Below are 16,979 nucleotides of genomic sequence, written 5' to 3' on the forward strand. Positions count from 1 at the left end.
GGATACCTTGTCCTCGTGGGGTTCTGGTGCGATGACATATGTCATCGAACAGTACTCCTGACTGTCTTGTTCGTTTTTACTGCTGGGCTCTGAGCAGCTAAAGTTCTCCAAGCAGAGCAAAAGTGACCAGCGAGCAGAGTTCCTTCCCTCCTACTCTGAGATGAGAAGAAGGCAGGGGCCTAGCAAGGCAAGGATGCGCTCAAGCGCTCAGACGGTAACACACAGGGGCCGACCCATCAGGTGCAAGTGAAGCAGAATCACATCCACGTAGACGTCTGCCCTTCCCTTTCTTCTGGAAAAAGACAGCCTCCCTGGCTTTCATTTTCCACTTTGAAGAGACATAAGGACGAGAGCAATTTCCCTTCCTTCTTAATCTACTATGAGAAAAGCAGCACCCTCATGTGCTCAGTGAGAGTCAACGCTCAGCCTTAGTGGAAGAGACAGAGAGGGGGTGGAGAAAACGTTGGATGTGGGCAGGCTGGTCCCCAGTTAGGGACCCTTAGAGACAGCTGCCACTCGATCCAACCAGCTGTCAACAGTCATTAGAACCCAGTGTTTCCAGCCCTTTTGATCATTCAAAGATATTTCCGAATTTTAAAATGTTGCACGTGTTCAGGTACAGGACGAAATACAGTTTTATTCACTGCAACGTTACTTGTAATAAACACCAAACAGCTATAAACAGCTTGTGTCCATCAGCAGGGATTGGTTGAATAAATGACGGTGCATCCATACAACAGAACACTCACAACCATACAACATCTATGGGATGCAGCAGTTCTTAGAGGGACGTTCATAGCGATACATGTAACGGAATACTACACCCCTGTGAAAAAGAAGGAGAAAGTTCTTGGTTCACTGATAGGGAAAGATCCCCAAGATCAATGAAGCGAAAAAAGTGAGGCAAAACAGCGTGTACAGTATGTATACCATAATTATGTAAGAAAGAACGGGATGGAGGGAGGATGTATACTGGTACTGCTTCTTCTTTGCAATAAGAAACTCTAGAAGGATGTATAAGAAACAAATAAAAATGGTTACTGGGGAGGGGGCAGGACGGGCAGATGGAGGCTGGTATAAGAGGTCACTAGATATCTTTCTATAATGATTTGATTTTTGAGCTATGTGAATATAGCACTTACTCCAAAAATAATATAAAAACAATGTGAACACCAGCCACTGTGAACAACACACATCTACAGGCTACACGTGGCCTGTTGGCCTCAGCTTTACAACCTCTGCACTAAGGGGTCCCGAACGGGAGGCAGAAAGTTGGCAGCAAGGGGTCCAAGTTGTATTGGGTCTGAAGACCAGCAGGCTGTTCAAATCTGGCATCTGGAACCCCCTCTGGGTTGCCTGGCAATGAGCTGGTTGGGCTCAGGAGCTCCTGTTCTCCCAGGAGAAGGGGGTGCCACTCTCCACCCCCTTCGGAGCTTGGGTTTCTCCACCTTCCTCCCAGTTAAGGCTGACCGGAACCCAGATGGTCTGTTCGCTCCCTTCTGTTGAGGCCTCTCCCTGACTTGTCCTATAAAAAAGGTGCAGTGATAGGAGCGTGGCGTCCCTCCACTGGCCAGAGCGTCATGTGTGTTCCACTGGGCCCAGCCACGTTCCCTGGAGGATGCCGAGAGAACAGAGGACACGGCCCGCTGATTCATCTCCCTGTTCCTTCCACCCGCACCAAGGGACACAGTAACTATTCACCCCTGGCCCCGTGTATGTCCTAGTCTTGTCACTGAAAAGAGCTCACTTAGCGTTCCAGGTTGAATTACGATCTCCAAGAAAAGGCACAGTGAAGTCCTAAATCCCAAGACCTCAGAAGGTACCCCAATATGACTGGTGTCCTCCGAAGAAGACAGTCACGTGAAGACAGAGACACACAGGGATAAACCGTGTGACAACGCTGGCAGAGCGTGGATTACGCGGCTGCAAGCCGAGAAATGCTAAAGATTGCCAACCAACTGCCAGAACAAGGAGGAGGCCAGGAAGGATTTCCCCTGCAGGTCGGAGAGGGAGCAGGGCCCTGCCGACACCTTGACTTTGGACTTCCATCCTCCAGAACCGTGAGACAACACATTTCTGTTGTTTTAAATCACCCAGTGTGCGGCACTCATTAGGGCAGCCCTAAGGAATGAATACACTCAGGCCAGCTCTAGTGGCAAAGGCATATGACATTCTCCCACCTCAGTAGGTGCTGATGGCAACTGTGCCCAATGAATGAAAATTCTAGGCCCTGACTGAGCACGTTTTATCGCACAGGTATACAGCGAACAATCAAACAGTACGCAATTACTGAGTACTGACCTCGTGAAGAATATAAGAGAAGCAGAGTATTCTGTGACTGCCCTCAAGGAGTCGACAATCTGAAGATTTAAGACAGACACATAAAACGTAACAACACACATCACAGTGGCCAAATAAGCGTGACTTCACCCCCCCAGGGGACGCTACATCGGTCACCCGTAACTAAACCCCACTGCGCTGCCATCCGGACTCCATCTTCTACTGTATTGCATTTTGGCTGAAGAACTGGGGAAACTAGAATGTCAGGCTAGCAGACAACTTCTAGAAGCTGTCACCCCTGCTCCTGGCCTGGAACTCAAACTTCTCGCCCACCCACCGCGGAGGCCCACTGCTGTCCGTGACGTTCATCTGCCACCCTTGATCGAAGGCTCTCACGTTGGTTTCTCACCCACTTGCTTTTTCTGTTCAGAGAGGCAGGCCCTGGAGGGACAGTCAGCCTTTCCTGCAGCCCTCCACAAACCCGGCACGCAAAAAACACAAGGGCCACATGGTCTGGGAGTCCACTTTGGTAAGCTGACCAACAGTTTTTAAGAGGGGCTACGGAAGATGAGAGATACTGTCTCCTGCGGCATCATTCCGAACCTCTGCTCGTTCGGCCCAGCCTTCCGGCAGGCGGCTGCTCCCACCATACCTGCCTCTAGGAGCCTCTGATTCTCACCATAAGAAGCCTCGTGTCCAGCTACACACCCGGGGTGGGCAGGGGTGGGGGCAGCTCACCTTGACTGGTCTCTCCTGCGGTTTCTTCTGGATCCCGGTCTCTGGGGTCCTGCTGCACCGGGGCTCGTCCTGCAGCTCTCTCCGTAGTAAGAGCCGTGGCCGCGCTGAGTGCCAGGTGGAGCCCCAGGCCGGGCTGACGAGGCGAGGTGGCAAGTCGCCGCTGCCCCACCCTTGACAAGCAGCCCAGTGGCCCGACCGTGGCTCCAGGCCAGTCTCCTGAGGGGCAGCTGTGGTCAGGGCGGGACCTGCCGGCGGAACACACAGAGGGAAGGTGTCTTCAGTTTGGCTTCAAGTAACTCATTATAGATCTCAGGATAGAGAACACCCTGAAAGTCTCTTAATTTTCCACCTGGGACTCCTGAAATCAACTGCCAGCTGTGGTCTGGGTCAGGTTTTGCAGCAGACCCTGGTTGCCTGCCTAATATCACTCATTTTTCCCTTCCTCCTTTCCAGAAAGATGCCATTTTTGTTCATCACTCAGGGTAATAGGCGACCTTCTGCTCAGCTCAGGGCCCCATCCAGTCAGAGCAAGTGCAGGCCCTTGCCAGAGAGGGGCGGGGGTGGGCTTCTGACCTGCCTCTGCTCACTGAGACAGGAGAGGGGCTTCGTGGGAGGGACGCTGGAAATGTTTTCCTGGCCCCTAAGGGAGATGCAGGCCCACCTTCCTCTGGTATCAGGGAAGTGGCAGGGTTAAGCTTTGTTCTCTGGGATGAGATCTCTGGCTTTAATGCTGACCTGGGACTCCACCCACACAGCCGTGAGAAATCACTGAAGCCACACCTAAAGGCTGCAAGAGACAGGGTCTGACTTGCATGTTTAAAAGGTGACTTGGGCTCCTTGTGGGAATGAATTTAGGAGGGGGAAGAGGGGGAGTGGATACACTGAGACCCGTTAGGGGAATATTACAGTCCAGACAAATGCTGGTGTATCCTGACCAGGGCAGAGGCAGATGAGTAGGTACAGGTGAATGGATGCTAGGCTATTTAGAAGTGGGATCAAGAGGATGGAGGGGTTCGATGCGGCAAAGGTGGAGGAGAGGTGGAGGCTGCCTCGGACTCCGTGGTCCTCTCTACATCCATCCTGGGAACTCTCAGAGATAAAACGACTCCTGAAAATCTCCTCCTCTTGTTTGGTCCATGCTCCTTCTGGCATCACGTCCTCGGTGGGTGGGTGCTGAACAGAACAAACCTCCGCTGGGTGAGCCGCGCCGTGACTGCTACTCACTGAGGTACCTCACGAGCTGCTCGGGGCGCTCACAGAAGCCTTCAGTACAGGGTGGGCTTCTAGGTCCAGAAGGCCGACCTCCATTGCACTGCTTTTCCCTCTCCTAGTTTTGTCAATACTAAATAAATATGCTGGACTTCTATTTCCCGCGTTACGGCAGGCTAAGTACTTAGACGGAACCTCCCACTGAAAATCTTGTATAAATGATAAAAAACAATATTTCTAAAAGCACTGATAAGCTGGCAAGAAAGGAAGGCACTCACTGGCCAGGCATGTCTTCAGATAATGGGATATTCAGGTTCTGACTATAATAATGACTATAATGTAATTAAAGAAATTAAAGACGTGCTGGTAAATATGAACAGGGAACAACAACAACAACAAAAATGAGAAATAATCAAGAAGATTTGAAGAAAAATGGACCCAAGAGAATTTTTAGAAATAAAAATTAAATAACTGAAATCACAGTGGACAGACTTAATAGCATAGTAGATACAGCCTGAGAAAGAAGCAGTGAACTAGAAGCTAGGTCAAAATAAATTAACCAAATGCAGCCCAGAAAGACAGAGACTCAGAAAAATATGGGAGCTTAAGAGACATGAAAAATAGAGGCTAACATATTCTTAAAAGCAACCAAAGAGAAAGAGTTCCCTTTCAATGGTTACAACGTAGAATACCTTCCACACGCTAAACCAAAGTAACTGTCATCTGAGAATTCTAGCCTTAAAGAAAATGTCCTTTAAGAATAAGAGAAATGAAGACATTCTCCAATAAATAAAACTCTAGTTTGTCACAAACAGACCCTCATTAAATGACATTTTTTAAAGGGGTATTTCAGATGGGAGGAAAGATTCTAGATGGGAGATCTGAGATTAAAGAAGGAATGAAAAACCAAGAAAATGAAAATAGAGTTTCTCAGTCTGTTGTTGAGGAAATAACATCAGTTGGGAGTCAGCCATAGTTATCTCCCATCTTGCTGTCATTTCTTACTACCTGGGAAGTTTGAATCAAGTTACTCTCTCAGGATCTTGATAGCCTCATTTTAAAAATACATAAGCAAGGTCTCTGTGAGGAATAAATGAGCCACCACATATAAATGCTCAGAACACAGATTCTGCATTTAGAAGGTGTGAAATAAATGTTCATTTCTTATCTTTTCAAAAATTAATAAACAAGCAAGTAAATAAGACATTGTTAGCAAGAAAGAATCCCTCCCTCTGCTTCAAGTGTGAGATAGAATTCTAGCACTTTTCCACATCATAAAAGGCTGCACTGCAGAGCTGATGCTTTAGAGGTTTTCTTTTCATCTTTTCAGTAGCAAGCCTAAGATCTTTCAGACAAAATATTTATGATTTCTTTATTTTATAAATACTGCATGTGAACACACAAGCCCCAGGGATAGACCCTGGATTCCAGCTTAACTCACAATTTTAAAATAAATTTGTGTTCAGTTTCATGAGATCATAAAATACGTGCTGGCCCATCCATGGGGGCAAAATGCCCTGTCCTGCCCACCCCTTCCCAGGGCTCTTCCGCCAACTAGGAGGTAGCAGCACACAAAGGATCCCTCTGTGCAGTTTCTGCATCCTGCCCCCCCGGCCCCCGTGCTGACAGATACCCTCCCCAACTCCACCCCTAACTTCACTCTCCTTTTCATTTAGGGCAAGGAAGCCAAGCTAAGGAAAGCGACCTTAGTCTCCTTTAGATTCTCTGCCTAATTTTCATATGGCACCAATTTGGTGGTGGGGGGCAGGGAGGGGAGACGGGGATGGAGAAGGGACAGATACACTCAGAACCAGTCTTTCCCTGATGATGTCAAGGAAACAAATAGCACCAGTTAGGAGGTCCTAGGACCTGGGCTGACATCCTTACTCTGCCCTTTGTCACCTGTGTGTCCCCAGGCAAGCCAGTTAACCTCTCTGACTTTATTTTCCTCACCTGTAAATTGGAGTCAACAATTATTCCATATTTGTAGAGCATTTTACAATTTCCCAACTGTTTCCTCAGTCATAGTTTCATCTACTATGCACCGTCAGGTATACAATACCCAGCGTAATGCTCACCTCACTGCTGTAAAGATTTAAAAGCAGAGCGTGGACGGCTGTGTACACGGCAAAGAGCTCCATCCGCGTGAAGAATCATCACCAGCGTCACATGATTGACCCTCTTAAGAGCGGGGGCTCTGCTGTCCAAGTGCCCGTGCTTGGACTGAGTCTACGCTGACCGGCTGTGTGACCTTGAGCGAGTTGCTTAGCTTCTCAGTTCCTCCCTTCTAAGTGAAGGATGGTAAGATTAGCCCCATCTCGCAGCTCAGGGCTCCGTACACGGGAGGCTCTCTGGGAACGAGAACCGACTGTATCGACACCAAGTTAAGCCCACGGGTGTCTGACCACACACATCCGCACTCCCTGACTCCCAGCATCCTCCATCCTTTCTTATCCGTGGTTACATCCACTCTCCCCACACCTGGGCAAATATTTGCAAAGGGAGGGCAGAAGCTCTGAACAACAGGACACACTGTGGACGGTTTCTTGAAGACGACCAGCCTTCAGATTCTCACTAGATTTGTGGGTGTCTCCAGGCTGCTCTGGAAGGAAGCACAGCCCAGGCTCCCTGAGGTCCCCGGCAGCCCGACCCTTCCCACTGCCAGCTGAGGGTCTTGCTTCGGCGGGCCAGAGAGTTCTGGAATATAGGTCGCCGGCTAAGCCTCAGTCCCCTAACTGGACTGTGCGGCCACCCTATTAAAAGGCACCCAGGCCTGAGCCGACACCACGTGGACCTGTTAGATGACCTACGAAGCAAATGGTTAATTAAGCCCAACTTGATGAATGGATGGAAACCACTGGGTTGCAAAAAAATATAAGCAGCCCCACGTAAACGCACTTTCACCTGTCACTGCTTCACCCCACTGTCACGACCTGCCTAAGAGACGGGAAGGACAGCTATTTCATCAGTGAGGCAGCCCAGGCCCACCACCGGCACGTGGAGAAGCTCCTCCCGACACGAACCTGCCACCAAGCACAGCTGCTCACCCACCTGCCTGCTCTGGCCCCCGGCACTGAGTTCTAGAACTGCATCCTAGGAGGGCCGCATCAGGACCCCATCAGATGAGGCAGGGCCGCAGGACGGGAGCTGGTCACTCAGCTTGTGTTTTAGTCCCAGGAAAGAAAACACATGCTCAGTTGGCCTGGAGGTCAGGCTACCTGCCGTCGGCAGTGGGGTGGGTACGCGTGTCCCCGGGTGATAGCGAGACGGTCAGCCACGACCACCCCTGTGCTAGTTAGCACCTCTTTCTAAAGTGACTCTGGACAGCCTGGCCCAGAGACTCCGCCGGCTGCAGACGGAGCATGGCACCGCTGCCCGGTGAGGGACACGCCACAGCCCTGGGCAGGTGGGGGCAGAGAGGTCTCCACCGACCATTGTGACCAGACCTCGGACGGGGCCAACTGTGAAAAGCTGCCTTTGGCCCTATAACCAACCAGGGCTGACGAGGCAGCAGACAGGAAAGAAATCAACAGTGGCCTATTGTTAAAAGGGTATCACCTGGCTTCTCCTTGCCGTCTGTTTTGTTTGGCTTTCCTGGTGGATAAGTTTGTACAAAGGGAGTCAGTCTCTGAGGGTGGGCCTACCTGCTTCCCCCTCAGCCCCATAGCACCTTCTGTGGGGTTCCGATCACCACCTCCTTCCTAACGGAGCGTGGTCCATGTAACACACACCCACATCCATGCGGACTCTAGAGAACCCCCCTCCAGAGCAGACACTCGTGTGCCAGGCAGGGCCAGCTGTGCTTGATTCTATATGACAACCTCTATCCACAGGAAGCAGGAAGGTTCAGAGGGTCCAGGGCCGCATCCTGGGTCCTCACAGCTTTTAGATGGTAAACTGAGTCAGTGGAGGCCAGCCAGAGGAGGAGGTGACCCTTAGAAATATGGGGAGGGTCAAGGCACATCTTATGGCCTGGGCAGAACTTCATCGGTTTAATTTCCATGCAGACTGGTGCTCAGACGCTGTCTACTAAGATGGACTGAAGAGCCCCCATGGAACATTCTTCCAGGACCGAACCACTCCCATTTGCTGAATTCCACCATCCCTGCAGGCCCCGCTCTGTTCTTGCCTAACTAGTTAAGCCTCTCCAAAGCCCATGTCCTTCTAGAGAACATACAGTCTGTCCTGCTCCCTCGGCAGGGGTCTCCTATGCTGTCAGAAGAAGTACTGTGGCCTTTGTTCTTTCTCCCAGTACAACGCACTGCACACAGTAGGTGTTCAACCATTTTGCTTTTGTTCTGGAGGGTTTTTTTTTTGGGGGGGGGGGTGTGCATTAACATTCAATAAAACCGCATTGATTTATTCCCTCCAGCGTCAGGAAATTCAGATGTGGTGTGTGGAATAACATGATCACTATTCAGTACAAATTAGAGCTTTTGATTCTATTTCTAATTCCAGTAAATAGGACTTGTGCGTTTAAAAAAATATTTTTAGTTTGCAATGTGTGATTACATAATGGAGGCCTAGTCATTTTTTTTTTTTTTTCATTAACATTCATTTCCCTTAGCAGTTCCTTTCTGCGTCTTTGTTTCTGATTTGAGCTGTGGTTCAATGTATTAAAATCGCGTTCCTTAAAAAGAAGTTCCAGAGCAGACTTTTTAACTGGCCCTCCCCACCCCTGTATTTCTGACTGGCCTGTGCCTGGGGCAGCTCACCTGGTGTGGAGTCAGGGGATCTTACAGGTGTGTTAACAGAGCTCTGGTATCAAGCAGAGCCCTCCACCCACCGGAGCAGCTCTTTGCAGGCAGCCAGCGTGGGGCGCAGGGAGAAGCAGCATGGTGGGGTGTCCCTGAGGGAGGTGTCTATACCAGAACTAGGTGTGTGAACTCAGACGACTTATTTACCTCTCTGAGCCTCGGTTTTCTCATCTGTAAAATGGGGATGCTAAGTCCTAGATGAGAAAAAGTGCCTGGCACATGGCAGGCATTCAATACATTCTCTTATTTGCAGGGGTCCCTGTGGAAGTCTGCTGGGGGCCTTGCTGCTTCTCCAGCTGCCTTCATGCCCAGAATTACACCACACCTACTGAAACCAGAACCCCGAGCCCCGAGCAAAGATGAACCCCCAAAACCTGAGTACAGGGCAACACAGCAGGGGCTAGTATAGTTCACGGAGAGGGTAATGACAAGCAACAAGAAACGTGCCAGAGAGCTGGGCACATATCTGGAGAAAACCATAATCTGAAAAGATACGTGCACCCCAATATTCACAGCAGCACTATTCACAGTAGCCAAGATATAGAAACCACCTAAATGTCCAACGACAGATGAATGGATAAAGAAGACGTGGTGCATATATACAATGGAATGCTACCCAGCCATAGAAAAGGATGAAATAATGCCATTTGCAGCAACATGGCTGGACCTAGAGATCATCATACGACGTGAAATAAGTCAGACAGAGAAAGACAAATATCATATGCTATCACTCATATGTGGAATCTAATTTAAAAATAAAGATAGAAATGAACTTATTTACAAAACAGAAACAGACTTACAGATATCGAAAACAAACTTATGGTTACCAAAGGGGAAACATGGTGGGAGGGATAAATCAGGAGCTTGGGATTAACATATACACACTACTATATATAAGAGCCTACTGAATAGCACAGGGAACTCTACTCAATATTCTGTGATAACCTGTATGCGAAAAGAATCTAAAAAAGAATGAATATACATATATAAATATATATATATATATACGTATAACTGAATCACTTTGCCGTACACCTGAAACTAACACAACATTATAAAAAATCAACTTACTCCAATAAAATTAAAATATTAAAAGTTCATTAATTAATTAATTAATTAAATGCCTTGCTGTGCCCCTCCCCCCAACAAAAAAAGAAATGTGTCAGAGAGACACAGCGCAGAAGATAAAAATGCTAGAAAGAATGCCTGCTGGAGAACTAGGAAACACACTTAGCCACATTTGTAGCAGGACAACCACAACCCAGAAATAAAGTACCTTTTGCCCTGAGCAGACGCAGGGTCAGGTGACAGCAAGACACAAAGAGGGCACAGAAAAGCACAACTGATCACCATCAAGAACAAGAGCTGACGTGGTGACCCAGCCCCTGCTGGCCAGAAAAGTGAATCCCGACGACACATGGCTGGTTAGAGTCAGAACTGTTCCCGGCGCTCAGCATCCCGAGGGGCAGGCTGGGTTGAGCCCGTGACCCTGGGGCCAGGTTGCCTGGGTTCAAATCCCAGCTCAGCCTCTTAGGAGCCGTATGACCTCAGGCACGTTACTCCAGCTCTCGCAGCCTTGGCTTTCTCATCCATAACATGGGGAGAACGACAGTAACAGTTACCTATCTTGCAAGGCTGTAGTAAGGACCAATGAGTCCGCTGGAGCCAAGCTCTCAGCCACGCCTGGTGTATTTCTGGGCATCCAGCCTCAAGGCACAGGTGGGAAGGGGGTTCCTGACATTCTGTGTTGGATCAGGGTAGCGCTGCGGGACGCCGGTCTCCTTCCCCCACCTCAGCACCAATGCAACCTTCCAAACCAGCAGGCAAGGGTTTGTGTTTACAGGGCTTCAGCGTGACAAAGCTCCATCCATTCACCAAATCCCGGAGCTCAACACGGAGCGATCTCTAAAGTAAATAAAGTGAACATAAGCCAATCGCCCAGTAATAGGAGATCTTCCTCTTGTCTGCCCTGGTAATTCAGCCATTGGAGCCAGCCTCCTATTCCCCTGAGTTAAAAAGGGAGTTCAGGAAGCTGCCTGGCCAGAAATGCAAATGCAGGTCTGGGAGGCGGGCGACCACACCGCTGGATCCTGGATCCGGCAGGTCTCAGCACACCCACAGCGTGTGCACTATGTCTTGCCCTTCTCAGCTTTCCTCTCGGCCCAGCAGGACACGGAGCTGCACAGACCCAGGGGTCCCCCCGGGAGCAGAGGGCCCGGGCCAAGCCAACGAGCCACAGGGCTGCTCTACTATGCAAATAAAGAGCCTTCAGCACAGGCTCAGTGGGTTCAGAGGCCCTTGGAATCTGAGCCTCGTGGGACACCTGTCTGCTCCCTCCTCCCTGCATCTTCCAGAACCGCTGGAGTGTCACCAGAGTCAGGCTCTGCTGCCCCGTGACTGCCCCCTTGGCCACGCCAGCCCGACCAGGATGTGTCAACAAACGGGCAGGGGAGAAAGTACTGCTGACATTCTGAGAAACCAGGGCTGGGAGCCAAAACAAACTGACAAAGGGAATGCAACGTCTCGGAAGAATCTGTCACAAAAGAGAAGCTCATATTCCTCAAGCTGGGAGAGGCCCCTGAGTGTCACTTAGTCCCCCAGACGGTGGCCCCTGAGAGTCCCCTCAGGCAGACAACCGACTCCCCACACTGGCCTTCAAGAGGGTCTTCCTGTGTCTGACCCAGTCCATCCGTCGTCCCCGTGACCTTGTCTGAACGGGCAGAGCGGTTACAAGGCAAGAAAGAAGGGAGAGACCAGCCTGAAGCAGGTGCGGAGGCCGCAGAGGACAGAACCTGCAGGGCACTTCCTCCCCATCACCTCGGGCTCAACCACAGATGAAATCAGGCCAAATCGGCCTTTGAGAACAGCGGGGAAGGGATGACAAGGACCAACAGGTCACGAGCTGAGTCGTGGAAAGGGACAGGGAGTCTCGTCTGTGCCAAAGCTGTTGGTGCGTCCAAGCCTCCAGGGCCAGTGAGGTGTGAAGCTGTGGGCCCCGGCTCTGGGGCAGCCAAATTGCCTGCTGCAAATCCTGCCTCTGCCGGTTACTGGCTGTGTGACCCTGGGCATGGTGCTCTGCCTCTCTGTTTCTCATGTACTCTTCCTGTAAAGCGGGAATGATAGCAGCGCCTACGCCACTGGGTTCTCGTGAGGCTTAAACAAGCAGATGCACGTCTGGCGCTCGATGTGTGCTGGCTGTCGTCAGGACGACAACTCGCCCAGGACATCCTGGCTTCTGCCCGTTGTCCCAGCGTCATTGCCAACACTCTGCCTTTCACTCTCAAACGTGAACGGGTTGCAGGATGGATGGTCAGGCTGAGTAGCTCTTGTCTTTTTTTAGGTCCCCCTGGTTACCTCCCTGCTCCACGCTGCCTGAGGATCGGACAACCAGGTCCCAGAGGGTGTGTCCCCCAAGGTAGCTCTGCCCCGTGCCGGAAACTTGCTCAGTTTTCCTTTCCTCCTTTCCTCCTCCCTTTGTCTCCCGGTCTCCCGCCCGTTCTCTCCGCTGCTTCCCTACGGGTGCCACCTCATTTACATTCCGACTTTAGTGGGGACTTCCCTGGCTCTGCACACGGGGGTGGGATGCTTTCTGGCTCGCTGACTAGACTAGCTAGGTCTCACCACATTTCCCTTAGAGAAATGGAAACCCTCTGAGACGTCAAACATGACTTGACCACCAGACGGGTGAATGGAAATCATTTTCCATTTTGCGTATGGGTGTGAGTGTGTATTGTTTAAGAGGGAAAAAGAGAATAACAGTTGGAAAGGGTCCATCCGATGCGGGGGTCTGTCTGTGAAAAACCCCACCCAGGGCGACTTTATAAAGGGAGAGGCTGGAGGCTGCCCCCCGCATGGCAGTGGAGAGGGCCAGGAGCTCAGGGGTCGGCACCCTCTCTGCCACTCACTCACCACTGGTGAAGGACCGTGACTTCTGAAGCCTCAGTTTCCCCATCTGTAAAACTGAGCACACTTGGCCCTAGGTCACCCAGACGCTCTGACACTGTGAGAGGCCTGGCCCTGTTCTTAGGATCCTGAAAAGGCACTTGTGGAATTCCACAATATTCTGCAAACACATCTTCAGGGTCTGTCCAGCCCTTTTCATGGGTGAAACACAGGAAGGAACCAAGGCCTGCGACAGTATGACAACCTGAACGAATTCTCGCCCAAGGAGTAATGGCAAATGCCTGAGGGCCCTGAGCACGGACACAGCACGCACGCATGTTCTGTGTGGGCGTGAACTCAGCGGCTGACTTACCAGATCCCTGGAGGATCCCCCACCAAACTCCCTCAGCCCGGCCACCCCCCAGCTGCCTGTGGGCTCAGCAAACCCATGACAGGGAGCCTCGAGGCAGGGGTGCAGAGCCATAGCTACTGCAGCCCCGATCCCGGTGCTTGGGACCATCACAGGCTCACACATCTCCAGTCACCACCAAACCCAACGCTGCTCCAAACCTGGGCTTCCCTGTCCAGCAGTGGAACCCCAATCTCCATCACCATGGTCTCTTCCTCTGCTCAGGCCTCTGACATTTATTTAGCTGCCGGATTGGATCTATTCCAGCTTTCTCTGGTTCAGTCCCTGCCCCACCACTCATGTGCTGTGTGACCTTGGACAAGTTGTTGCCCTCTCTGAGTCTCAGTTTCCTCCTTTACAGAGTGGAGACAGTAGTAACAATCTCTTCGTAAGGTTGCTGGGAGGACTAAATGGGATCCTGGGTGGAAATGCCCTACCACGGGCCCTGGCCTATAACAGACTGTTTCTCCTCCTACCCTCGCCCCTTTTAGCAGCATCCCTGGTCCTGCCCTTCTCCGCATGCCCTGCAGCCCGGCTCAGCCTCCTCTCCTTCCCGGGTTCCCCTCCCACAGCATCCTTGGCTTCCCAAATATTGCTGCCAAATGACAAGTTCTTCTGAACCCCAGTGACCTCACTGCCCTTCTCAGAACCCATCCCAAAATGCCCAGGCCGAATAAGAAGCGCAAGTTCCCTGGCCTGACACACCAGGCCTTCCCCGACCTCGTCCCAACCAACATTCTGCACCACACTGCCCACTGCGTTTTCCCTGGTCCCCAGACACCGCCACCTCCCCGCCTCTGCTGAGACGTCCCTGCCCCCAAATGCCCTGACCCAGCCTCCTCCTCAAGGCCCAGCCGAAGCGCCACCTCCAGAGGGCCACCTGACCCGTTCCTCGCAGAGGTGACCACCCCCTCCTGCAAACTCACCCTAGATCACGTTATTCATCACCCTTTCCAGTCAGTACTGAGAGGCGAGGGGACCTCCGAAGGCAGACACAAGCCTCTCATTTATCCCCCAAAACTGTGCACAGAGCAGCTCTGATGGGCAAACACTACCCAACATGGCCATGCATGGTAACGTCACCCAAAAAAGGACACGAACCCTGGACCCTCAAACGAAAATAATTCCAATTCTATACAGAGTACGCTGCCCTAGCAAGTTTCATATTCCTAGGCCCACAGCCTTGATAAAAAGATTCTTTGGTACATGCTGGTTTCTTCCAGAGACAGGGAACTCGCCGCCTCATGAGTTAGGCTCTTCTCCTGGACTCTGATCCGCCCCCCTTCCGGGGACCCCACCCTCCGGGCCTTTCCTGCTGTCTGGAGCCGCTCAGAACTAAGTCATCTGGGGTCCTGGTATCCTCCTCAGATACCAAACCCAGGGCAGACTCCCAGCAAGGTCACTGTGTGTATGTGGACAGACGTATGTAGTCAGAGGGCTTTCCCGTGCATGCACACACGTACACACACATGCACACACACATAGGTCAGAGTCAGCAAGGCTGGCTGAGTCACGCAGCCAGACCACAGCTCAAGCGGGGCCAGGGAGGAAGTGCCGCCCCATTTCCTGACCCTCCTTTGCTCTGGGAGGTTCTCTTTCTGTCTCTTTGTCTTTCTGACTCCGTCTCTCCCAGCGCTTTGTTTCTACTCAGGGTCACAGCCTGCTGTCCTGGCCCTGTTGCAAGGGCTCCCAGCAGCACTGACCTCCAGGTGCGGACTTCTGGCTTCCAGACCTGCCATCCTGAACAAGTCACTTCACCACTCTGAACCTCGGTTTCTTCTTCTGTGAAATGAAGAGGCTGGGTGTGGCGACAGGGTCCCTGAGGTCCCTTCTGATCTCAGACCGGGGACTTCTGGCCCTCCTCTAGTCCGCAGAGGGTTCAGAGCGTCAGGGGGGCCAGGGCCAGGCGGGGCCTGGGGACCGGGGTGGGGAGTCCAGCTGCTCCTGGGGCGCACACCTCGGAACTCCATGTGCTGCACACACTCGCTGACACTCGCTGGCCCCCGCGGCGGGCCAGAGAGCAGGAAGCGCCACCCGGCCTGGCTGCCGCGCAGGGGAGGGGGGGGCGCCCACCCGCACCTCCCACGTCCCTCCTTCCTCCGGACCCACCTTGCACCAGCCGCCGCCGCCTCGACTCCGCCGCCACCGTGCGCCGCCGGCCCACAGCTGTCAGGCACCGCCCGCTCTCCCGCCGCTCCGCGCGACCCCGCGCCGCTGAACCGGCCCCCAGCGGAAGCGGCGCCGGGAGCCGCCGCCTCCCGGGCGCCCTCCGGGATCCGCGCGCGCCCGCCGCGTGGGGACCGGGCCGGCGGCGACCTCTGACTGCCCTGCGGGGGAGCCTGGGTGTCGAGGGCGGGGCTGCTGGTAACAGCCTGCCTGACTGGTCGGGCTTCCTGGGCCCCTCTGTTCTGGAGTCCCAGAGGCCTCTTGCCCCCATTCCGGGATGTTTCCAGGCATTTCTCTAAAGGTGGACATCAGTCCCCGGCCTTAGCAGCCCGCTAGAAAAAGTTACAGACCAGGTGAGTCTCCCTGAAAACCTGCAGGCCCCCTCCAGCTGGTATCTCTGGGGTTTTGTCCTTTATACATTTCTGCCTCTTCTGCACATTCTACCGTGGTCATGAGGGCTTGTGTAATAAAAAGCATCCAATTAATAAAGCATTAAATAAATCTTCAAAGGCCTCCCGAGGCAGTCGGGCTGAAGGATGACCCTGAGCCTGGCACACAGGGCCCTCCACGCACGCTCTCTGGACACGAGCTAACTTTCCAGACTCACGGCTTCTCCCCCAAACACACACATGCAGCCACGCTCTGGCGGCCACACACCAGCTGCTGGGGGCTCTTGCTTTGCCTGGAATGCGCTTTCCCATTCTTCTCTGCCTGCACACGAAATCCTACTCATCCATCCAGGCCCCACTGAAATGCCCGCTTCTCAGGGAATCCTTCCCCAGACGCCGGCCCCAACAGAACTCTCAGCCCCTTCTTGGTGAACCCACGGTTCCCTCGCTGGTTTATAGATTAGCATCTCCTTTCTCTCCTCGGTTCTGCTCCCCTCCCCTCCACACCAAGCCCCGTTCCAGGAGGGATGGAAACACTCGATAAACACTTATCGAGATGCTGTTACAAATTGCTGTGTGGTGTGGACATGCCTCTCCATGAAGCCCGGGTACCACAGGCTCACAGCGTCCCCTCGCCCCACCAGAGCGAGGGGATGCACCAGAGCCGTCCCCACCAGAGGTTCAGAAGGCTGTCAGGCCTCCCCCGCCCTCCTTCTCGCACCCCTGCGCCACGCACTGGGTTTCTCCGTCCCTGCTCTGGGGTATGCCTGCTTGCGTCAGCCCCAAGGTCAAAGATGACTGTGTCCATCCCTGAGTCTAGTGCTGCCCCGTCATACTACATGTGAGGGCTGGCCTTCCAGGTAGCAGAGCAAGCTGCACGGATGGCCTGCCCTTCTCCCAGCCCCTTGAGGGGAAAGGAGGACCTTTATTATCAGCGTCCGAGGATTGCAAGGGCTCACGTAGCTCATCTGATGTGAAGCCTACCCACCCCCGAGGGCAGAGAGATCAGGGGCATCAGAGGTACCTACCATTGCTGTCGTTGTTGTTAAAAGGTAGTATTAATACTGTTACGGTGCGGGTTGAGATTGCCTTTCGAGTCCTAAAGCCATTCCACGTACTGATGCTTGTTTGTCCCCCCGGGTCCCACGA

General features: G+C 52.5%; 1 protein-coding gene across 3 annotated transcripts in view; it reads right to left on the reverse strand.

Moving 5' to 3' along the window:
- CRACR2A (calcium release activated channel regulator 2A) overlaps nt 1-15,493 on the reverse strand; it is a 113,510-nt gene extending 98,017 nt beyond the window's left edge. For all 3 annotated transcript variants that reach the window (XM_068561364.1, XM_068561362.1, XM_068561363.1), the window contains exons 1-3: nt 15,385-15,493; nt 3,019-3,263; nt 2,302-2,360 (exon numbers count right to left, since the gene is read on the reverse strand). The gene's annotated coding sequence lies outside the window, so the exon portion shown is untranslated. The remainder of the gene's footprint in view (nt 1-2,301; nt 2,361-3,018; nt 3,264-15,384) is intronic.
- Between the last annotated feature and the right edge of the window lie 1,486 nt (nt 15,494-16,979).

The sequence above is a fragment of the Eschrichtius robustus genome, chromosome 13 (assembly GCF_028021215.1).
Source record: "Eschrichtius robustus isolate mEscRob2 chromosome 13, mEscRob2.pri, whole genome shotgun sequence".
NCBI lineage: Eukaryota > Metazoa > Chordata > Mammalia > Artiodactyla > Eschrichtiidae > Eschrichtius > Eschrichtius robustus.